Raw genomic sequence first — 25,404 nt, 5'->3', positions numbered from 1 at the left:
CGGCGAACTTAACTGATGTCTCTTTTTGCAAGCAGGCTCTTTAGGAGCACACGAACTGGTCAGTCTGCTCAAAGATTGCAGATTATCCGGAGCGAGAAAAAAAAAAGCACTTTTACAGTGGCCCACTGGCCAATCATTCTCAGTCGATGCGATATGCCGTAGATATACGGAATAACCGCCATTTTTTGTAAAGCGTGGAAGGCTGAGTTGCATTAGTTATTTGTGGTGACGTGCGCTTCACCAGGGCTTCAGCAACGCTAACGAGGACAAGTGTTGGCCGACAGCATTGTCTGAACAGGCACTTCGCTTCAGGAACGCGGGGTACCCCACACTTGTCCTCGTTAGCGTTGCTGAAGCCCTGATGAAGCGCACGTCACCACAAATAACTAATGCAACTCAGCCTTCCACGCTTTACAGTATGCGGCGCATTCGTCCAGTCTTCGACGGTGGATACCAGAGCTGCGGTGTGGGCACTCCGGAGTTGGTGTGATTTCAGAATGATTTCACTTTTTCAATCGCCCGGAATGGAACTGGCATGGAATGACGACATCTGTCGGACAGATGGACTGTGAATAGAATGGGAGCCCAAGTTTCCGGAATGGAGTGGGAATGTAATGGGCACGTAGAGTTAGAGCGCTAAGTGTTAGTTTCAAGGGATACTACCAGAACGGTCAATTCGCCAATTAGATCGAACAAGACTTAGACAATTGATTACACTTCTGCGTATTTCGTCTTGAGCCAATTTATTACAGTTGTAAATTCTCACTCAATACCGGTTCTTTCTATATATAGGTGACTATACCGGGTGTTTCAGCAAAACCTTTCAAGCATGTTAAAAATTTGGCTGTTGCAGATGGCACAATTTTAGACCTCGAGCTGGTCTATCCGAAGAGGCGGACATTACTTGCCCAATAATTTGAGGTACATAATCGACTGGAAGACACCACTTTGTACTCTGCTATTGACAGTGTTTCAAAATGCTTCGATATCTATAAACTTAATTGTTATATTGTTACGTAGGAAGACACCAACGAAAAGCTATTTACAAGTATATTTACAAGGCAATACGCTTCGCTTGGCCAAGAGGCAACAGCCCGCGCTAGCTTCTAATCGTCGTCGTCGTCTTCACACTGCTCGCCTTTCGTGATCGCACATACTGTGCCGTAGCACTACCCCCGGCGGCAAAAGCGCCGTCCCGGAGCGACTAAAGATCGGACTCGGAAGCAGTGTAGTAGGCCTTGAGCCTACTGACGTGTACGACATCACTAGATGCCAGAGGAGAGGACGAGGTTGAACCCACAGGAGCAATTTCGTAAGTCACAGGCGTCACCTGGCGCAGCACGCGGTAGGGCCCTGTGTATCGCGAAAGGAGCTTCTCTGAAAGTCCGACGTGACGAGTGGGCGACCACAGGAGCACGAGCGCACCAGGCGAAAACTGTACGTCACGATGGCGGGCGTTGTACTGGCACTGCTGAGTGGTTTGTGAGGCCGTCAGTCGAGCACGGGCAAGCTGGCGTGCATGGTCGGCGAGGGCGATGGCGTCGCGCGCATACTCGCTTGTTGAGACCGAAGCAGGAGGAAGTGCCGTGTCTAAGGGCAAGGTAGGTTCGCGACCGTACAGTAGATAAAAGGGAGAAAATCCAGCGGTGTCGTGCCGGGAAGAATTGTACGCAAATGTTACGTAAGGAAGGGCAATGTCCCAGTCGTGGTGGTCCTTGGAAACGTACTTGGCCAGCATATCGGTAAGAGTACGGTTTAACCGCTCTGTCAGGCCATTGGTTTGAGGATGGTATGAGGTAGTCAGTTTGTGTTGAATGGAGCAGGAACGCACAATGTCAGCGATAACTTTCGAGAGAAAGTTTCGACCACGGTCAGTAAGAAGCTGTCGCGGGGCGCCATGAAGCAAGATAATGTCACGCAAGAGAAAGTCCGCAACGTCAGTGGCGCAACTGGTAGGGAGAGCCCGAGTGATAGCGTATCGGGTGGCGTAATCAGTCGCGACGGCTACCCATTTGTTCCCAGAGGATGACGTGGGAAAGGGATCGAGCAGGTCTAATCCAACACGAAAGAACGGTTCCACAGGGACGGTGATCGGCTGGAGATGACCGGCAGGTAGCACCTGAGGTGTTTTCCGACGCTCGCAGGGATCACATGCAGCAACATAGCGTCGAACGGAGCGAGCGAGACGAGGCCAATAGAAGCGGCGGCGGACGCGGTCGTACGTGCGGGTTACCCCAAGATGTCCTGCAGTGGGTGCGTCATGCATCTCAAAGAGCACAGTCTGTCGTAGCTGTTTTGGCACGACAAGAAGAAGGTCAGAGCCGTCAGGGAGAAAGTTCCTTCGATACAGAATGCCGCCCTGGAGGACATATCGCCGAACGGATGCGTCGGTAGGTGTAGAGCGCAGACGCTCGATAAGTGCTCGCAGCGATAGGTCTCGGTACTGCTCATCGGCGATGTTAGCGAAGGCAGACAGAGAGAAAATGCCGTTGGCGCTACTACTGTCGGCGTCGTCAGGCTCGTCGACCGGGTAGCGAGACAGGCAGTCAGCGTCCTTGTGTAGTCGGCCAGATTTATAGGTAACAGTATACGAATATTCTTGGAGGCGTAAGGCCCAGCGACCAAGTCTTCCTGTAGGATCTTTCAGTGAGCATAACCAGCAAAGCGCGTGATGGTCTGTGACAACGGAAAAGGATCGGCCATATAAGTATGGGCGGAATTTCGCAACCGCCCAAACTAGGGCCAGACACTCACGCTCAGTGATGGAATAGTTGCGCTCCGCGGGTGAGAGGAGCCTGCTGGCGTAAGCGATGACCCGGTCTTGGCCACGCTGGCGTTGTGCCAGGACCGCGCCAATACCGTGACCGCTGGCATCAGTACGGACTTCGGTAGGCGCAGAAGGATCGAAATGGGCTAGAACGGGAGGCGTTGTGAGAATGTCGATTAGATGTGAGAATGCAGAGGCCTCGTTATCGCCCCACTGGAAAGGTGCGTCTTTTTTCAAAAGCTCGGTTAGTGGTCGTGCTATGGCGGCGAAATTTCGCACGAAACGGCGGAAGTACGAACAAAGGCCGATGAAGCTGCGCACATCCTTGACACACTTCGGAACAGGGAAGTGCTCAACAGCATGGATCTTGCCTGGGTCCGGTTGCACTCCGTTCGCGTCAACGAGATGTCCAAGGACGGTAATCTGGCGACGGCCGAATTGGCACTTGGATGCGTTGAGTTGCAGACCGGCTCGACGAAAAACGTCCAGGACTGCCGAAAGGCGCTCCAGGTGCGTAGCGAACGTTGGGGAGAATACGATAACGTCGTCCAGGTAGCACAGGCACGTGGACCAGTTGAATCCGTGAAGAAGGGAGTCCATCATGCGTTCAAAAGTGGCAGGGGCGTTACATAGACCGAACGGCATCACTTTAAATTGATAAAGACCGTCGGGTGTGACAAAAGCAGTCTTCTCGCGGTCGAGATCGTCCACGGCAATCTGCCAGTAGCCGGAGCGAAGGTCAATAGAGGAGAAATAGCGAGCACCGTGGAGGCAGTCAAGGGCGTCATCAATCCGAGGTAGGGGATACACGTCCTTTTTGGTAACCCTATTAAGGTGCCGATAATCCACGCAAAAGCGCCATGAGCCATCCTTCTTTTTGACCAGTACTACAGGTGACGCCCATGGACTATATGATGGTTCAATAATGTTCTTGGCAAGCATTTTGCGAACTTCTGCGTGAATAACTTGACGCTCAGCTGGTGACACTCGATACGGGCGGCGATGAATAGGAGGGGCATCGCCGGTATTAATGCGATGTTTGACAGCTGTAGTTTGGGCCAAAGGACGATCGTTAAAGTCAAAAATATCGTGGTAGGAAAACAGAACGCGGTAGAGTTCACGAGCGTTCTCGGACGGCAAGTCGGGGGCAATCATTTTCTGTAAGTCAGCGATGGTACAATTTGCCGACTGCGATGGTAGAGGAGTATCGGATGAAGTGTCGTCTACTGCAATGGATGCTACTGAGTGATCCTCGAATGAGCAAAGCTGGGCCAGAGACATCCCGCGTGGCAGCACTTGTGTCGTCAAGCCAAAGTTGACCACTGGCAGGCAGACGCAATTCGCCGTAATAGATAAAACTGTATGAGGTACTGTGAACCCGTGTGTAAGGAGGACGTCTTGCATAGGAGCCGCGATGTAGTGACCGTCGGGGACTGGAGGGGATGACACGAGGTCAACGTAGGTCAGTGCCGAAGGTGGCAAGCGAACGAAGGAGGCGGAACTGAGGCGACTGGGGTGTGGTTCAGCAGGATCCAGAACAGGCAGGTCAAAGCGGAGAGTACTGGCGGAACAATCGATGAGAGCAGAATGTGCGGAGAGGAAGTCTAAGCCGAGGATGATGTCGTGGGGACAGTGGGCGATGACTGTGAATAGCACGATTGTTGAGCGATCGGCGAAGGAGACGCGGGCGGTACACATACCAATTACGGGGGCTGTTCCGCCATCGGCGACACGGACAACAGGCGTCGTGGCGGGCGTGATAATTTTCTTGAGCCGGTTACGAAGGTCAGCGCTCAATACGGACAAATGCGCCCCAGTGTCTATGAGTGCACACACTGAAACACCGTCGACTTGCACGTCAAGAAGGTTCAGATGAGTGGGCAACGTCAGTAGAGGATTTGGCGGCGTAGGGAGTAATGCAGCGTCACCTCGAGGCGCTGCATCGTCTAGTTTTCCGGCTGGGAGCGGCGTCCGAAAGGAGTCGGCGAATAGGAGCGACGGGGCTGGGGAGGGCGAGATTGCCGTCGTTGGGGCGAAGGCGAACGAGAATAGGGGCGGGTCGTTGCAGGAGAATCAGAGGCGGCATTATCGGAGCGTGCGGCATAGGGACGAGAAGGGCCACCTGGGGAGCGAGAGTAGGCAGTATAAGTAGACCGGATCGGGGAACTCCAGCGACTGCGACAGTGCCGAGAAATGTGCCCGATTCGATGGCAGTAGAAACAAATGGGCTTGTCGTCAGCAGTGCGCCATTCAGAAGGGTTGCGGAAACGAGGTGGGTAAGAAGATGCGGGACGGGGCGGAATGGAAGAAGCCGGGCGGGTATCAGGGCGATGGGTCGAGCAGATGGTGTGAAGACCCGTGTTTTCGAACTCCTGGCGGACAACTGCCTGGATGAGGGAGACCGTGACTGCAGATGTGTTGGTAGGACTGGAGTCGAAGGCAGCCGGATAGGCGGCCTCGATCTCACGCCGGACGATCCTGGTAACATCGGCAGTGTTGTTGGGACGAGGAGCGTCGGCACAGGAAGATGTCGCTGGGGTGTTGGGCAGACGGGCAAACTTCTGGTCAATACGTCGGCTTTTGGCGAGTTCCAGGCGGCGGCACTCTTTTATAACAGCATCCACCGTCGCTACGTTGTTGCAAACGAGCAAGTTGAAGGCGTCATCGGCAATGCCTTTCAGGATGTGGGAAACCTTGTCTGACTCAGTCATGTGGGTGTCAACTTTGCGGCACAGAGCCAAGACGTCCTGAATGTACGTGACATAGGGCTCTGTGGACGTCTGCACACGGCCGGAAAGCGCCTTCTGCGCGGCAAGTTGGTGACCGTAGGGGTTGCCGAACAAGTCTCGAAGCTGTGTCTTAAGTGAATCCCAACTGGTGAGCTCATCTTCGTGCGTGCGATACCAAACTCTAGGTGTGCCACCGAGGTAAAAGACGACGTTGGCGAGCATAAATAGTAGGGTCCCACCGGTTATTGCGGCTGACGTGTTCATACAGGCTGATCCAGTCATCGACGTCTTCCCCATCTTTGCCTGAGAATACGCCAGGATCACGGGGAGCGGGGAGAGTGATGTAGGTCGTCGAAGTGGCAGCAGGTGTCGGAGCCGGCGGAGTCGGGTTGTCGTCGCCGGGAGCCATGAAGGAAAGCTCGACGTACCGTCCACTGCGAAGCTCCGTGACGAGGTACAGGGAACGTCCACCTCCACCAGATATGTTACGTAGGAAGACACCAACGAAAAGCTATTTACAAGTATATTTACAAGGCAATACGCTTCGCTTGGCCAAGAGGCAACAGCCCGCGCTAGCTTCTAATCGTCGTCGTCGTCTTCACACTGCTCGCCTTTCGTGATCGCACATACTGTGCCGTAGCAATATTGAAGGGTAAAACGGACGCCGACCAAAAACATCAAAAGAAAAAGAAACCAAGACGTTTCGGCTCTCTAACGGGGGCCTTGTTAACACGATCGTGAACAAGGCCCCCTATGGAAGCCGAAACGTCTTGGTTTCTTTTAATGTTCTTGGTCGACGTACGTTTGACCCTTCACTACGAGCAATCCCACCCAGACAAGTTTTCGTCTAACTCTTGATTTCAGTAATTGTTATATTTTTAGAGCTCTTAGATGGGCACAAAAAAGGGGACATTTAGCACTTTCTTGCATGATATAAATCTGCTTAACTGAGACTTGAATGTTCTGCGCCGTAGCTGCGTAGCCAGGCGCGCCGACGCGAGGCCACCCAAGTGCGCGATAACAGAGAGCAGCTGTTCCCCGAGATCGCCCCGCGTTTCGACGCGCATGAGCCGTGCCGCACTTTCCGCGCATGCGTGAACGCGCGTCTGCAAGCGTACGTGTGGTGTGAGCTTTAAAGATATACAGACCACGCGCCGGCATACGAGAGCGAGGGTGACGTGCGTCGTGGCGAAGCCCTCTCTTCTCAGGCAACATTTGGCGCGCTAATGTGGCAGCAGGTGTTCCCTTTCGCGCACTTTGCTCCGTCGAGGAGCGCTCGTGACGTGGTGTAGCAGCCAAATGGGAATTTAAGTGCCGTTTCGCTGCTACAGACGACGGCTTTTTCGCTCAATGGTCCACTTAATGCTTCCTCATCAATAAAATTGTCCAATGGCCGGATTCGAGCACAGAAGCACGATGCTCTAGCCTAAGGCCACGGACGCTTTTCCTTCACAACGGCGCGCCTCATTATCAGATTGTGGTTTAGACGCAAAAAACCCCCATAATTTATCACTAGGTGTACTTGTACCTGTGAGTGTTGTTGAAAGCTTGCGCGTGGCCGCGTGCGCAAGGCGGCTCGCGCGTGGTGTTTTAGTTGGGCGTCGCAGCGATCATTCCGCTAGCTGTGAGATTACATCATCAGATGTCACCTCTGAACAAAAGTACAACGCTTGTAGAAACTTGGCTCGCACTTAAACTAAAAACTGTACATTTTGTCTAATGAACTTCTTATTTTGAGCTTTCAACTAATGCAGATTTTTAAGCGGAGTAGTTACCGAGACTCATAAGATGCGCAAGTGATTCTGCCAAACGTCCGCTCCAACTGTGGATTAAAATTTCTATTCAGAAGTAACGCAGCTCGCGTGCTGTGACATTAGGAAGTGATGGCGGGGACGTAAAGCACAATGTACCCAGAACGACATAAGAGTGTAGGGCAAGTGGGATTCCTTGTCAAAAGTTATTAGCCTGCATGGTTCTCATGGCCGCAGTTGCATGAAAAAGACAAAGATATGAAGACACACAAAATAAACACCAAAAGCGCTAGTGATGTGCATTTTCTGCGGTTTCTTATCCTAGTCATATCATGAGAAGCCAACAGAGACCAAGGAAAACATAGGGGAAATGACTTGTACTTACTAATTGAAATAAAGAAATGATAAATTAATGGTAATGAAAGTGGATGACGAAACAACTTGGCGCAGGTGGGGAACGACCCCGCGTTTTCGCATTACGCGTGTGATGCTCTAACCAGTTGAGCTCGCACGCTTAATTAGAGCATCGCAACACACACACACACACACACACACACACACACACACACACACACACACACACACACACACACACACACACACACACACACACACACACACACACACACACACACACACACACACACACACACACACACACACACACACACACACATATATATATATACAGGGTATTTTTAGCTGCACCCGATTTTTAAAGTTAGAAAAATATAAATCACGGTAAAGTTACGTTTACCATTCGAGTGTGCGGATAGGCAGCCTCTAGATACAGAGCAATTTCCGCAATTACATGCGTAATTAGCTAAATTACGGTAATGAACTTTCTAATTATAACTATAGGTGGCTGCAGCAAATGAGTACTTTGGGGCCCGTCCTCGACACCACCTATCTCAACGATCAAATTTTGAATAGCGGATTTCATGTGGGAGCTACGCGAACAATTAGTTCCCCTTGGCAGGCCCCTGGGAACCGAAACTGGCTGGAAAAAGAGCGTCTGTGTCGCCAATGTCGCCCCCCCCCCCTTTCCTCACGTCTCCGAGGTCACCACCGGCCCGGCCCCGCGAACAGCTTGCGCTATCTCCTTGCTGTTTGTTGCGTTGGCCTAGCGATTCAATGCCGGCGGGCCGCCAAATTTACATCGTCATTTCGTTGGGCCCCTGAAACGGCATTTCGTCAGTGGAAGTGGACACGTGGAGCCGTCAGATGGGACAATGGATCAGCCGCCTATCCACAACCAGACGCCCTTTCCGCGAACCAGCAACGCGCGAAAGAGAAGTGATCAGCGGTCTAGTATTCCAGGACCGCAGACTGCGGCCAGCGGAGGCACGCTCGGGAAGACGTCAGCTGGGACAATGGATCAGCCGCCTATCCACAACCAGATGCCCTTTCCGTGAACCAACAACGTGCGAAAGAGAAGTGGCCTGCTGTCTACTATTCCCAGTACCGCGGACTGCCGCCAGCCGAGGCGCGCTCGTGAAGACGTCAACTGCGAGAATGGATCAGTCGCCCTTCCGCAACTAGACGCCCTTTCTGCGAACCAACCTCGAAGAAAGGATAAGCGTCTACTATACCGGATCTTCGGGTTGCCACCTGCGGAGGCGGGCCCGTGCAAGCTCACCGGAGAGAAGTAGGTGCCGTCACCAATCACCGTGAAACTCAGTGCATGTCACGTGACGTTGACGTAAGCAAGATCCCGCCTACGATTCTAGAGGGCCTTTTTAAGCGGCCCCGCAATGTACTTTTTTACTTCATTCTCTTCTCATCTTTCACCAACCATTGAATAAACCGTGCAAGTTTCGTACTAGAAATGGTCCCGTCCTTGCCTGGTCGCCATAGTCCACCGGATGCCTGCAGCCCGCCGACAACGCCACGCTACCCAATAGTAACGTCGGTCGAGCTTCGATAAACAGGCGTCGCAACAACTCGGCAGCGAGGGGATACGCTACCCTGGAGAACGCAACAACTTGTTGGCAGTGATTGGGATACGCTACCCTGGAGGCCCCAACTTTGGACGACATCTAAGGGCCCAAACATGGCCAATCCGCCCGTCCGTTCCGCCCTCGTCCGCCCGCGTGCTGATGGCTCTCTAGCAGAGAGCGACGACCGGTCACACCTTTCTCGTCTGCACGCCTGCTCGTCTCTCATTGGCTGATCCGAAGCGGACAGTGTCGGGTGTCGTCACAGCAAACATGGCGCATGCTCGAGGCCAAGCGGGCATGCAAGGCCTAAGCTACAGCCGCGTCAGAAACAGTCTATTTTTCTCCTTCTTATGATTTTTACTAGAGTTATTTGGCACCCACGGAGATGGTCACCGAAGGCAGCAAGCCGGTGCACCCTTCCAGTTGTCGTCAGTGCGTGCGATCGCCGACAGAAACAGACGGAGCGCAGCAAGTGTGTTGTGGTTACGAGTGCGTCGGAAGAAATGTCTGAAGCCGTCGACTTCATGATTTTTGTTCAGTGCGTCGAGTGTGCGTCGAAAACGAGAAGTCCATCACATATACGTGCATTCTGAGCAGGACACATGTTCGGTGCGTGGCGAAATAAGTAGTGTCCGATCGGCGCACCCAGCGTACGCGATTGGTATCTGTTATGTGTGTGCGGTTCGTTGCCGCGAAGTGGTGAACGCCAGTCCTTCGCAACTTTCAGGAGTAATGATACGATCAGTAGTGATAAGTTTTTATAGCCTTGTTATCGCTGCCATTCCGCGTGTGCTATACTGCGTGTGAGCCGTTTTGCCGGCTGCGACGCGCCGAGGTGACCGCGACGTTCGAGCTGTGCTCTTGCTGTTACGAAATGTGTTCGCAAGCTACAAACCGTGATATACATGTGCGATGTGTCGCAGCGTCGCTGGGTGTAGAAGTGGTCGTACTACGGGATGTTCGTGTGCTCAGAAGTGAACTGAGCATAAGTGTTGCCGATTGCGTTTTCATATTTAGTACCCTTACAGATAAGCCCTATCACACCGGCCTTTTCTGCTTCGTATACATCTATCGTTTGTTTCAAAAGTTGTTACTGCACGGTTGAAGATGCTTCTATCGGTGGGGGGAAATTAGGGAGCATCGTAATAATTGCATACGTCAAGACGTTCAGCGCTGTCGTGAAATGTGGAGGCGCCTGAGAGCACTAATGTCATAAATACAAACTTCTGGCAGCCTTGATTTTCATAATGTGGACATTAGTGTGAAGAGCAAGAATTTCTAGATCTCACGAAGGAAATTGCTTTATATTTTGTGATGCAAGTGGCTTACATAGGCAAAAATCCGAACTGCTGGTTTTTGACTAGTACCTAAGCGCAGAGTCTGTTTCTGAAGATACCAGTGGCATGGTAGGTGAATATGTTATAGGTAAGAACTGGATACTTCCTTCTTATTAAGTAAAATTTTACGTTTGCTGACAAAAAACAATAGGACTGTAAAAATGAACACGTAGGACGAGTAGTAACAAGTAAGTGTCACAGGTATGGTGTTACGTAATATTCCGCTAGCAACCAGCAGAACTGCGTGAAAGAAATCTTGCCCAGAGTTCTTCCTCACTGGCCAGCCATGGTCACGTTACTAATGCAGGCAGAATTGGGTAAGCGAAAGTTTGCCGTTGCTTTGTATATCCACCCTATTTGATTATCTGGTTCGTGTCGCTTGTTTTGGCATGAGCTTTCAGTTTAAAGTGAAGAATAGCACAAGTACCAGCATTATGTGCGTGATAAGGGCTTTATTTTCTTTCCTCGTGTTTATTCTGCCAACAGTCATTAGCAAATAATGTGCATTAAACTAACTTGGGCCTGCAAAGTATGTCCATTAAATGTTTTTCCGGTGCACTTCCATCTGCCAGTAAGCTTACTGCTACCTATCATTCGTGGGTGTAGGATGTTGGACGCTATAAGTGGCTATCTGACTGATCTTTATTTTGCACAGGTCACGGTTCCACTCGTTAAGTGAACTGGTTTCAGCTGCGCTGCCAGACTATGGAAAAGGGGACCTCCTCGCCTCTTGTCATTCTTTAGCATGTTCATGGCCACAGTGCATTGCCCCTGAGAAATCAGCTGCTATCACAATATAAAACGTGCCTATTGGCTGCTATGAGTTTGTCCTGAACACTAATTTTCACAGTTATGTCAGCATTAGTTATGTGATCGAAGCCAGCCAATGAGGACGAACTGCTGGCAAAATTTTCATGTGACTCTGCCGACAGAGTGTCTGCTCCCTATATTATGTTAGCTACACTGCTTTGCCATTGTGCTGAATTTTTCTTTTTTGACAGAAATTTATTACCCAGCCAGATAAGATATTGTCAAACCATCAATTTTAGGCCCATACACAGGGTCACTTATTTATTTTATCATATTCTGGACATGACACCCATGTCTAGCTTAGATTAGCAACATCAGCTTAACTTATGCACGGAGTTGAGTTGCTGCATGTGAGAAAAAAAAACACTGTGTAGCTAATGGGAATTAGACTGATACGAAAAAATTATTTGTCTTTATGGCTTGTTCTATAAGTAGTGCTGTTCATTTGATGCACACAGTAACACGTAAACACAAATGTATGTGTACCTTGCATTTACGTGCATGTGTGTGTGAATAAAACAGCACAACTTCTAATATCAAGGCACGTTGCACCAACTATACCCATTAGAGATGTTCCATGCTGCTGTTTGATTCAGCTGATCTTATTGAAATTTTATCACATGGTGCAGTTACAACATTTCATACCCGTATGTAAACCAATTTAGGAACTGTATCCACTGCATGTGAGAATGCATATTTTAGGCCAATGCAGTACCTAAGGTAGCACCTTTTTATTTAGCTTTTGCCATCACTTATTAGAGGGATCTTGTTGATTATGCCATCCAAACAACTCATATGGAGGTTTGTGTTTACTATACCAGCAGTGAAATACTGAATGCAGTTGCACTTCTTTGTATACGAGTGCGATGAATTTCACTGCTCATCGTTCTCTCGCGTGTTGTTCTTCAGTCATACATGGTGACTGTATTTGGCGTCATGAGTTCTAGGCTCATTTTCACTTGGGCCGTTCGATGAAGTGAAATCTGCCTCTTCAACAGTCAGTTTAGTGGAAAGCCACAACTTACCCAATAGCTCAAAGACCAATTCCTGCATGCTTTTTGCCAATCAGGTAGTGTGCGGAAACTATGTGTGGTACATCGCTTCAGATACACTGCTAATCACACAGCTGAACCTGCTACATGTAGTTAAGTCATTGATATAGGCAGCGGAAAATGTTGCACGCATGCAACAGTTACTGACCCCTTGAAATGTGAATGACTCAAACCTTTGCGAGCATATCGGTCACAACCATCCGGCAGCACAAGTGGGAACACTTGGGCTATGACAAGTGAAAACAAGTAGAATAGTACCACCATCTCAGCTGGTTTGTCGTGATTACCTTGCCTGCAAGTTCCTTGTTTATATTGGATAGGTTTCCTACTTTATGAATTAAGAGCTTTCACAACATTTACTGCGCTAATGAAGGCACAGCACAGATACCAGTACTGAAGGAGGTATATACAAGTAGGGCGGAGAACTTATGGGTAAGTTCAAAAATATGCAGGTAAAACTATGTCGAACAAACTATTTTCACATTAGAAGATGTACCATCGGCAATTAATGCACATTGAGAACATGCAATGAGTGCCTTGTGTGGAAGATTGAGACCTGTGATTCCAAAAACCTGTTTGCCGTTTAAATATCGACATAAAGAAAAATTACAGTCTGCACTTTTGTGTCGGAGGGTAGAATATCAAAGGAGAGGTGCGAAACGGATTTTGCATGTAGTAGTCCCTTATGAATGTGCTACTCAAGTTGTGCCAAACATAGCTTACTGTGTGCAAAGCATTCGACAAGATACCATATGTATGTCTGACACATTAAAAATCTTTTCCATTGAACATTCTGAGCTCCAAATGTGAAATGCATGCTCTTTTCAGCTACAAATAACGTGTATACATATTTAACTGCCCCACAAAGAGGTGATGTGACAAAAAAATGTGTACACCTTAGTGTTATGTTGCTTTTCATGGTGTCTCAGTTTACTTAATGCAGTTTTGAATTTAGATTGCTTCACATGTTTATAGCAAAAAACCACAAAAAAAACTACTTGCATTGTGACTGCGAGGTCACAACAGGAGGATTTGTGTGGTATCCTTCCTGTCCATCGATGTGTCCTTGCACTATAAATGTAAAACGTCACACCTGCAAACCTGAGCTTCCACCCTTACATTTCAAACACTTTTTTGAATGCTCGGCAGTTATGCTTATAAGCACATTGCGGCAGCAAATATACACCACCTTAATTTAAGCGAAAGGGAAAGGACAAGCCGGCTGCACCAGACTCTGCGCCGCCGCGCGTTGAACTGTCTAACCCACAGAAGACATATTTAAAGTGTCACGTATGTCGTGAACAGGGTCACTTACCTAGGGACTACCGTAAAGCCTTATGTTCGGCAGAAGAAATTGTTGGCTATACCAAAGCAGAGGGTACAGCATGTTTCCATAGCAGGTGAAGCACCGCTGCCAGAGCCAGAAAGGATGCTGAGTGCTACGGTAAAAGTCCTAAAGCAAAATGCTAACTCAGGCAGCTAAAAGCTTGACCTTATCTCGATCGTGTGCTGCGATATAGAAATGGAGACATTACTGCCCGGACGCCTGAGTGGACCTCCGCCTCGTACACATAAAACGTGGTCAATATCGCTAGGCCATTCTAAACCTCGGTGGCGTCATTAGCCAACAAAGGACACGGGAGCCGGTCCCACAACACCGCGTACAGCAGTCCCACTCAAGACGTGGATCCAACACGACTATCGGAGGAATACGAACTCGGGGCATTTCAAGACCGCGTTCTCCGAATGCGTTCTTCGCATGCGTACCGCGTCTCTACGGCGCAGCACTGTGACTCTTCACGTTCCAGCAAAGAACGGAGAAGGAAGAAGAACTGCCATTATGTTGTCGTCACAAGATCATCGTCATGGCCGACATCGGCAAGCGAATGCCATAGCAACGTGTGCCTACCCGCCGTGGTGGTGTATTGGTTTTTGCTTTGCGCTGCTAATCCCGAGGGCGCGGGTTCAAATCCTGGCCGCTGCGGCCGCATTTCGATGGGGGCGAAATGGAAGATCGCCCGTGCATTGGGCGCACGTTAAAGAATCTCAGTTTGTCAAAGTTAATGTCAGAGTGCCCCGCTACGGCGTGCCTCATAATGATACCGTGGTTTTGGTACGTAAAGCCCGAGAATTTAAACTTGGTTCGATGCCGGTAAATGAAGCAATGGGAATCTCATAATGAGTGGCACAGATTTAAAATAAAAGTGTCATTCAGAAATACGGTTAGTCGCTATGTTGCTTGAATGCTACTCACATTACTGTCGACATTCATTGTCCGGTGAGTTCTGCAGCTTTTTTGTTTGTTTTTTGTACAAGGGTTCGCACTTATGCACACGTTCTGTGATGGCGCGGTTCCAGGAAATCAAGTTTATTACTCGATGTTAGCACCGTCTCTATGTCTTGTCCTGTCTTGTATCCCAAACAGTGGCGCATACCCACTATGGGGATTGGCCAAGAAGAGGCAGTTTTCCGTATGCGTAGAAGTAAAGCAAAACTAGATTTGAATAGTAGAGCGTGGGACTATAGAACTGTAATTTAGAACTGCAATGAAAACATTGTTAAGAATTTTGATAAAATACGTTAACGTGAACAAATGAAACAATAGAAATTACTGATAATTTTAGAAATTCAGCAGGGTACTCTTTTTGCTCTCTCATAAACTTGTAAACTGCAAGAAAAACATCCCTGTGGCTGAATCCCAGAGAAGTCGCCCCAAAAGAAAGAATGGTTGATGAGGTGAGCGATAGCCCAAGTTTGCTAAATAAAGGGCCCTATAACGTAAAACTATTCCAATATGTTTCTATTCCAACCTCCTGACGTCAAATTTGCGTAACCACCGACGCAAGCACCGGGCGCTCACCCGCAGGGTTGTCTGAACAGACCAATCAAACGCTCTCCTCGTTCATAGGAGGTCACTTTTGTTTGCTTGAAAAACGAATAACATTGCCTACACTGAGCGGCTTGTCGTATCTAATTGGCTGACAAGAGGCGAGGAGAACGCTCCAGTGGAGAGGGATTCACTGGGGCAGAACCAGTGCACTCAAAATCGATAACCGGATGAAGAGAGTGGTGCCGGCGCCTGCGATTGGTCGGCTTTCCCTTACTTAGCTTGTGGTGGCTGGTCGAAAATCACAGCGGCATGCAACGGAAGCTTAAGAATGACGCTAAATCTGACCCTCAGCAAAGAATAGTTGGCAGAATGAGGTGGTAAACGCGCCGAAAGTGCTCGAAAACGTTACACGGCCACGCAAGAAGTTTTAGTATACGCAAATACACCCATGCTCTCCGGCAGATGCGAGCAGCGTTTCAGCGTTTGGCGGCAGCCATCTTTTATTCCTTTCGGAACGGGGCAGCCTGCGGCTATTCCGAAGAAAATTCAGTTTTCTTCGGCATATTAATGCATCTTTATCGCGTACACATCACTTTGACGCGGTGAGTTTGTGCGGTTTTGTGACGTCGCGTGACAGGCAGGTGAAGTGGGCGCAGCCCGAAAACTTTTTACCAATAGCCGAGGGCTAATAGCGAAAAGGGGTCGAATCATAAATAACTGTTTTTTTTTTATTTTTTCTGTCAAATCATGCATAATCAGTGTGTACACATTGTATCAGATGGGGAACTATCGCGGTTTTCGTGACGTCGCGTGACAGACAGGTGAAGTGGGGGTGGTCGAAAAAAGTTTTTGACCAATCGTGAAGGGCTGATAGCAGAATTGGAAGAGAAAAAAATTGGAATAGTTTTACGTTATAGCGCCCGAACTTTCTAAGAGGCTTCGTTGTCTTAGAAAGCGGTGGCACGAGCGAAAATAATGTTCCATAGTTTCAGGTGCACTTCAAAAAGAACATAGAGGGGACATAGCGAGACCAGACCTGTCTAACTAAAAATTTGGAGGAGGTATACGACATCTCAATTTTGTAAAAGAAACTTCGAATCGCCTTGAAGGAGACCAATTATTATTCCATCGCAAGCCAAGATGGTGGAATCCAGAAGACGGTGTTAGCATGGATATTGCGGAGTATTTCGATATAGAGAAATTTCTGTACCTAGCCGCGGTTACATAAGCTGATGTCGGCAAAACAGATATGATAGGGCCGTTGAGGAATGCTCGTGAGAGTGAATCAGCTATTTCATTCAAGTGCAACCCATGATGTCCCGGTACCCAAAGCAAACATACTTTTCGTAAGTACGGAGGTACCATCGAACGAAATGTTCTTTGAATTCTTGTATTTAAAGATGCAGTTAGTGGTGTGCATACAGATAGCGAGTCGGTCACAATAATAGCTAATGGGTCGTTTTGGTGGTGTTTTTGTAACGCTAATATAATCGCTAATAATTCTGCCTGAAATATGGTTGGGAACTCGGGAAGGCGAAGGGAGTAAAACCATTGTAGAGATTCAGAGAAGATCCCCACTCCTGCCTTCTCATTGCACACAAAAGCGCCAGTAGCTATCACATTGTCAGTGGTTAGCTGGTGTAGGTGGTCGTGTAAGATGTTAATTAAATCTCGCCTTGGTAACAGTTTAGCATGATTTCGAAATATGTCCTCAAACTCAATTTTGAGGTGTGTTAAGGCATCATTTGAATGGCAAACTTGGCGTATGGACACATCCAGTTTTTACAACTGTGCTTGCACAAATAATATCTGAGGACTGTGGAATTTTGACTACAATACTTGAAAAAACTCAGACGGTTCAGTGATAAATGCATATTGCGTACGTCTTTTAAAGAAAGACATAAATTTTTAAAAATGTCTGAACCGTAAGCATGCGGAATCTGCAATCTAGGGTGGGTACATGAGCTTCCTGATATAAAACAGCGTTGGCAACAAATATAAGTAGCCCGAGGTATGACCTTCTCCTTCTAAAAGTATGAGAGGTTTAATTTTGTTGGCGGGGCCACAGGAAAATACTACGCAGCCGAATTCTAATATGGGCCGAACGTATATTTTATCGATCATCAGTAAGGTATCCCTGCATAGCCCAGAGCGACGGTGGCTGAGCCGGCGGAGCATAGCTACGGCACGTTCTACCTTTGCTTTAATATGTTCAATGTGACTGCGCAGGTGAGCTTGCGATCGTAAATAACACCAAGGTACATCGCCAACTTGAGGAATGACTTCCTGTCGGCATTGTAAAGACATATGCACCTGCGCAGTTCATGGGAATACTAATACCGCACTTTTGCTAATATTTAACGACATACATAACCCCTCCAGCCATGTCTCCAGCATTTCTAAGTAATTCGAATTACTTAGAAATGCTGGAGACACGACTTTTGTAGTGAATGTATATTATTTGCGGATGTATTGGATTGGATTGGAGCCAACTTTATTTGTGCCTGCAGTAGGGCGCTCGCGCGCCCCGGCGAGGGCCTACGTCATCTACGAAGTCGCCGTTACTCGGCGCGGGTCTCCGCTCGCCGTTGCCGGCTCGCTGGGTCACTGCCTTTCGAGCGCCCCGAGGACCTGCTGGACGGCCCAGAGCTGTTAGTCTCGGCCGTAGCTGTTCGCGGCTGCCTCTACCAGCGGTGGCAGCGTTCTTGATTTTGCTTCTTCCAGATTTTTAACGCAATCCCGCAAGATGTGCGTGTAATCTGCCGTCTCCCTCCGGCAGACTCTGCACTTTTCGGTCGGATATGTCTCGGGGTACATGAGATGCATCAGTCTTGGGCTCGGTAGCGATCCGGTCTGGAGCTGTCTCAGTAGTACCGCCTCCGCTCGATTAAGCCTCGGGTGCGGGGGTGGGAGAGTCCTGCGAGCCAGGCGGTAGGCCTTCGTGATTTCATTCTAATCCGTCATGCGGTCCTTGGTTCCGAACCACGTCGGACGGCTTGTCGTCGGGGCGCGGTTGGTTAGCGCTCGCTAACCAACGGCGTGTGCCGTCTCATTGTGGTTCTCATTGCGTTCCGACGCGTCGCCCGCGTGCGCCGGGAACCACTCGAGTCTTACTTTTCTGTATTGTAGTTTGACCGCTCGCAGTACGCGCTCAGCCTCCCTGCAGATTTGGCCTTTGGAAAAGTTTCGCACCGCCTGTCTCGAGTCACTCAGCACCGTGTGGCAGTCTGCGTCGGCGATGGCCAGGGCGATGGCTACCTCCTCCGCTTGTTCCGCTCCGGCGCTTCTCACGCCCACTGCCGTCCTCGTGGCGCCGGTTGACACCTCTATGACGACCGCTGAGAAGGCGTTCCTTCGGTATTCGGCCGCGTCCACGTACCACGCGTGTCCGTCGTTGGCATGCTGGTCGATGAGAGCCTTGGCCCTTGCCGCTCTTCTTCCCTTGTTGAACTCGGGATTCATGTTTTTCGGTAGGAGGTCGATTCTGGTCTGACGTCGGACCTCTTCGGGGACGGGGAGCTTCATCTCCCCCTCGTTCGAGCATCCTATTCCCAGCTCGTCCAGTATCTTCCTCCCGGCTTTGGTCATGGACAGCCGCTCCAGTTGAGAAGTGCGTTGCGCTTCGGCTATTTCTTCAAGTGTATTGTGTACCCCGAGTTATAACAAGCGGGTCGTGCTTGTGGACTCGAACAGGCCCAGCGCCGTTTTGTACGTTCTTCTGATGAGCACGTTGATTTTGTTACGTTCGTGTTGCAGCCATCCGTGGTAGGTTGCAACGTACGCGACGCGGCTGATGACGAAGGATTGGACGAGCCTAAAAAGGCTCTCCTCTCTCATGCCAGCCTTCTGGGGAGTGACTCGTTTAAGGAGTCGAATCGCGTTGGCTGCTTTTGCCTTGAGACGGGTGATGGTTTCGTCGTTTCTTCCGTGCTTTTCGATGACCATGCCTAGGATCCTAATTTTGCCGACCTCGGGGATCACGTTGCCGGATTTCGTCACGATTCTGAATTTTTCGCTTTCGCGTTGTCTGGTCTTGCCTCTGCTGTTTTTGGTAGGTGGGAGTATGAGAAGCTCCGATTTTCTCGGCGAACATCTCAGTCCGGTGCCTTCCAGATGATCTTCTATTGCATTGACGGCGGCTTGCAGCGCGCCCTCGATGTGGGCGTCGCTGCCACCGGTCGCCCACAGCGTGATATCGTCCGCGTAGATGGTGTGCCTGACGTCTTCGATGTCGGCGAGCTTTTCGGCCACTCCGATCATTACCAGGTTGAACAGCATCGGCGAAATGACCGATCCCTGCGGTGTGCCGGTGCTACCGAGCTTTTTCTCTTGCGTCTGTTTTCGCCCATGTTGAGCTTGGAGACTTGGGACAGAATCGCCAAGTGTTTCACCTTATCGAAGGCACTCTGCAGGTCGAGCCCTAGGATTGCTTTGTTGTCGCGGGAGCTGCCACCATCGTCGACGATTTGGTATTTGAGCTGCAGCATAGCGTCCTGCGTGCTGAGGTGCTGTCTGAAGCCGATCAAAGTGGCGGGGTACAGCCCTTCTCGTTCCAGGTAGTCTTGCCACCTGGTGAGCAGGACGTGCTCCAGCACCTTGCCCACGCAGGACGTGAGCGAGATGGGCCGCAGGTTATCCGTGTCCGGCGGCTTCCCCGACTTGGGGATTAGGATGGTCTTGGCTGTCTTCAGCAGCTTTGGCAGCGTGCCCGCTCTCCAGCACTTGTTGAAGTATTTGGCGATGTTTTCAATCGAGCCGTCGTCGAGGTTCTTGAGCGCCTTGTTCGTGACGAGGTCCGGGCCGGCTGCCGACCGGCTGTTGAGGTCGTGCAGGACCGCGCGTACCTCCTCGACGTCGATGTCACGATCGAGCTTCGCGTTAGGTAGGCCGCTGTACGGCGCGTGTTGTTCGGTGGGTGTAGTCGGCAGGTATTTGTCGTTAATGCGCCTGGTGACTTTGTCGGCTCTGTGTACTGAGACCGCCCAATGGAAGAGCCTGGCGAGTCTGTCCCTTTGGTGCGACTTGGTCTTGGTTTCGTCGAGCAGGTGCCGCAGCAGGTTCCACGTCTTCCCGCTGTGCATCTGCCCGTCTGCTGCGTTGCAGATCTCGTTCCACTGTTGCGTGCAGAGCGCGCGGCAGTGATCCTCGATCGCTCGGTTTAGCTCCGCCACCTTCTTTCTGAGACTGCGGTTAAGCCGTTGTTTCTTCCAGCGATTGAGTATAGACTGTTTGGCTTCGATGAGATGCGCAAGCCGGCTATCTACTTTGTCGATCTCCGCGCCCGTTTCAATTTCTTTGGTCGCGTCGCGTACGCTCTTGGTGATTTCGGCCGTCCACGAGTCGACGTCTTCGATCTCGTCGTCACAGTCGCTCTTCTGGCTTCTGGCGTCTTGAAAGGCATCCCAGTCTATCCATCTGTGTGTTTTGATGCTGGTGTCGTGTTCCAGCATTTCCGATGGCGCATTTCAGCAGCCGATTTCCACGATGGCGTGGTCGCTGCCGAGGTCGGTCCCCGTGTTTCTCTAGGTGATCACGCCCCGGATGTCGTTCTTGACGAACGTGAGGTCCGGAGTGGTGTCCCGGGACACGGAGTTACCAATTCTCGTCGGATGTGTGGGGTCCGTGATGAGGGTGAAGTCTAGTTCCGTGGCGTCTTGGTACAGGTCGCGGCCCTTAGCTGTGTGCTTGTTGTAGCCACAGGCAGGGTTCATCGCGCTGAAGTCTCCGCACGCGATCAGCGTGTTGCGGCCCGCTGCGGTGCTGGCACTGTACAGTAATGTCTTGAATCTGTTTTCTCTGCGGTGGGTTGCTGTAGACGTTGAGCAGAAATATGCTTCCTTTTCTCTTCTTACCCGGGATGATTTCGGTGAGTGTGTGCTCGATCTTGATATTGCTTTGCAGCTCATGTTCGTCGTACGTGAGTCCCTTCCTGACCAGGGTGCACAGGCCTCTCCCGTCGGGCGGTCCCTTGTGCACTCTGTAGCCGAGGAGGGACGGTGCGGCGGTTAGTGTTTCTTGTAATAGTATAATGTCCGGCTTGCGCGCGGCATGTGGGATGTGCTGTTGGAAGACTGCCTTCTTCCTTCCGAAGCCGCGACAATTCCACTGCCACGCTGTTACAACTGCTGCTGCTGGTGTTGAGCTGGCGGTCATGATTGCGTTGGCGTGTACGGGGCTCCCTGCAGGTTGGGTGGATGTTGCGCGAAGAGGGGTGCAAACGTCGGGTGGCTTAACAGATTCGATGTAGGCGAATCTGTTCGTGCTCTCGGCTTGGTAGGTCTCCATTGTTTGTTTCTATGCTGTCACTGCTGCGATGTTCGCCGTGATTACCTGTTCGAGTTTGGTGAATGTCGTTTCGAATTTCGCTTCGAGGCTGTCGATGCGATCGTTTTCTGTTTGCCTGCATGTGGTCTCGATGGCTCGCTTCTTCGGGGCCGGTTCCTCTATGGCTGTCTTCTGCATGTTCGTGGTTGTTTCCTCGGTCTTGCTTGTGCTTGGCGTGGGTCTCTGTAGAGGCTCGTTGTTGCATAGCAGCAACTGACGGATCTCGGCGATCTCTCTCGTGAGGTTGTTGATGGTCGCTCGCAACGCCGCGTTTTCTTGTCTTAGGGTCTCATTTGCTTCACGCACCTTCTTCATATTGTGAGCATTATATTACACCTTCATCTTCTTCATCTGTATATATTCGTCATCATGGCCAGCGTCATCGTCTTCAGCGCGTGACCGGCGCAATAAAACCGTTGAGGATTAACAGGTGTCTCGCAAGTGGTGCAGGCTGATTTCGATCCCTTGGTCTTCTACGCCTTCGAGTTTCCCTGGAGCTTCGTTCAGGCCGCCGCTTGCTCCATCTTTCTGCCAGGATGCCCCAAGAAAATCCCCCAGGAGCCTCCGGCGTCACCGTCTCTTCCCCACCGGCCGTTCCTTCAAGGACCGTCAGCACACGGCAGCGCGATCCCACCATGTTCGCTGGCCTTCGTAGTGACGACGTTGATGAGTGGCTGGACAATTTGACCGCGTGAGCGAGTCTAACCGGTGGGGTGACATGCACAAGCTTCGCAACGTCGCATTCTACCTGACTGACGTTGCCAGGAGTTGGTTCCTCAACCACGAGAGCACCTTGCCTGACTGGGCGGCATTCAAACACCAACTTCGGCAGATTTTTGGCGCTCCCAACGTCCGCTCTGAGGTCGCCAAGAAAAAGCTTGATGGACGCACGCAACTTCCCGGGGAAACATACGCATCTTATATCGAGGACGTCCTCGCCTTTTGTCGCCGTGTTGACACCAGCATGACGGAATCTGATCGTGTTCGTCACATCCCAAAGGGCATTGCTCACGTCGCGTTCAATGCACTGGCGTTCAAGAATCCTAATACCGTTAACAAAGTGATTGCGACTTGCCAACACCTGGACGCACTGGAGGCCATCCGTTTACAACCTGTCGCCGGTGACGCGCCTCCTTCGTCGGATACCGACTTGCGTATGCTGATTCAGACTCTCATACGCGAAGAGCTCCAAGCATGTGGCCTGCCCAGTCCTCCGGTTCTCCAGCCTCAGCCTTCGGTTCCTGGCCTGCGCGACATCATGAAAGAGGAGCTATCCTCCATGCCCTGCGCTGCGAGCTGTGGCCCTCCTTCGCAGTTCACCACGTATGCTCAGGTTGCGGCTATGCAACCAGCGTTCGTTCGGACAGCGCCTCCTGCTCCTGCTACTGCCCCCAACCATCTTGCGACTCTACCACCCCGTCCGCCTGCCACAGGATTTTACACTACCCGGCCTACGCCCCGCCCCATTTGTTATTATTGTGGTACTCGCGGTCACATATCGCGTTCTTGCCGAAGACGACAACAGGACGAACGCCGTGGCTACGATATTTATGAGAGAGACCCGTTGCTTCCTCCGAGTCCTTAGCAGCGCCGGCTGTCCCCACGCTCACCTTCTCCACCTCCCGAAGCGCCTCGCAACTACCGTCCAGGGCGCCGCGCTCGACATAACCCCTGCAACCGGCCACCCGTACTCCTGACTAGATGGTCCGTTTTTAGAGGGAAAGCTGCATGGCTCGCACAGACTACAATTCCTCCAGCGTGCCCGGCCAATACTTTTTTCCTGTGCGTAGAAGATTTACCAGTCCTAGCATTGCTTGATACGGGAGCAGCTATTTCTATTATTCACGCTGGCTTGTGCACTCGTCTACGCAAAGTAACTACACCTTACAGTGGAGCTCTTCTTCGTGGTGCAAACAATGTTGTGATTCGGCCATCGGCGCAATGCACCGTTAGAGTTTCGATCGACGGGATACGCCCCCATATCCAGTTCGCAGTGTTGACTTCCTATGCTCACATGCTTATACTAGGGTGGGATTTTCTCTCTTCGGCGTCGGCTTTCATTCGTGCCGTGAACGCCTCGTTAACTTGACAGAGACCGGCAATTCCGAGGACGTGCACGAACCGCGCCTTCGCTTACGAACTGCTGACGATTGTATGGTGCCACCTGGTTGCGAACAACTCCTTGCAGTTAACTATGACATCACCGATGGTGACGTTTGAGTTGTACCGTCAGCCCGTTGCTTATCCAAAGGGATTGCTGTGGCACCCAGCCTTGTTCGCTTCACCAACGGCACGGTCACTTTGGCTTTACTCAACACAACCACTGCGCTAATCCTGCTTCCTAAAGGCGCCGTTCTCATGTGCGTCTTGGACACTCAGCCTGTCTCTGCTTATCTCGACTACTGCTGTTTCACAACCACCCACAGCTATAGCTCCGGTCACTGCTCCTGTTCTCGCTAGTACCATCAGCTCCGATCTAACGCCACAGCAGACGGGTGAGTTACTGGCGTTCTTATCCAAGCATAAAGACTCTTACGACGTCCACTCTCCTCTTCTGGGACAGACTTCTGCGACGGCTCATCGCATACACACAGATGGAACTACCATCGTGCGCCAGCGGCCATATCGCGTTTCTTCCGCTATCGCGCTTCTTTCGATACCCACGTTGTCGACATGCTAAAACGTAGCATAATACGCCCATCCTCAAGTCCTTGGTCGTCACCTGTCGTTTTGCTGCGTAAGAAAGACGGCTCAGTGCGATTTTGCGTAGACTACCGTGCCTTGAACAAGATAACCCGCAAAGATGTACATCCACTGCCCCTAATCGATGATGCGTTAGATTCATTACAAGGCGCGGAGTATTTCTACAGCCTTGATCTACGCTCCGGATAGTGCATGGCAGATACCCATGCACGAAGCAGACAAGGAGAAAACCGCCTTTGCCACACCCGATGAACTTTACAAATCTAACGTAATGCCTTTCGGCCTGTGTAATGCTCCAGCCACATTTGAGCGGATGATAAATAGCGTACTACGGGGCCTAAAGTGGAAGGCTTGCTTATGCTACCTTGACGACATCATCATATTTTCGTCGACCTTCCATCAGCACTTGCAGCGCCTCGACGAAGTCCTGACATGCCTCTCAGCTGCTGGCCTTCAGCTGAATACAAAAAAGTGCCACTTCGCCAGCAAAACCATTAAAGTGCTCGGACACCTTGTCAGCAAGAAGGGCCTTCGACCCGACCCCGACAAGATTACCGCTGTCCTCCGCTTCCTCAGGCCTCAACGCGCCAAAGACTTGCGTAGCTTCCTTGGCCTAGCTTCGTATTTCCGGCGCTTCATACGTAACTTTGCCACCATTGCGGCGCCGCTCCATCAACTCCTTCCTTCTGGAGCTCCCTACGCATGGTCGGACGAATGCCAAACTGCTTTTGACGCCCTCAAGCGTGCCCTCACGTCCGAACCTGTGCTTCGTCATTTGGACAACACCGCACCCACTCTTCTACATACTGACGCCAGCGGACACAGTATCGGCGCTGTTCTTCTGCAACTACAGCAAAATTCTGAAGAACGTGTGGTTGCATACGCAAGTCGCACGCTAACAGTTGCAGAGAAAAATTATACGATTACCGAGCAAGAGTGTCTTGCCGTTGTTTGGTCCGTCCAGAAATTTCGGCCTTATCTGCACGGCCGCCACCTTACGGTCGTTACTGATCACCACGCCTTGTGCTGGTTGGCGACGCTAAAGAATTTAACGGGACGTCTCGGCCGTTGGATACTCCGTTTACAAGAATACGACTTCGACGTCACCTACAAGTCTGGAAAGAAACACCAGGATGCCGATGCTCTCTCTCATTGTCCCTT

General features: G+C 50.7%; 1 protein-coding gene and 1 pseudogene across 1 annotated transcript in view; both read right to left on the bottom strand.

Annotated features, from left to right (window-relative positions):
- The window catches only part of LOC142568370 (monocarboxylate transporter 7-like), an 85,495-nt gene that overhangs the window by 46,847 nt on the left and 13,244 nt on the right, over window positions 1–25,404 (bottom strand). The window lies entirely within an intron of this gene.
- Window positions 17,764–19,703, bottom strand: LOC142568332 (uncharacterized; annotated as a pseudogene).

Source organism: Dermacentor variabilis, unplaced genomic scaffold (genome assembly GCF_050947875.1).
Source record: "Dermacentor variabilis isolate Ectoservices unplaced genomic scaffold, ASM5094787v1 scaffold_18, whole genome shotgun sequence".
NCBI classification, from domain to species: domain Eukaryota; kingdom Metazoa; phylum Arthropoda; class Arachnida; order Ixodida; family Ixodidae; genus Dermacentor; species Dermacentor variabilis.
Note: the sequence above shows the minus strand (reverse complement) of the source record. Positions and strands in the feature narration are given on the sequence as shown.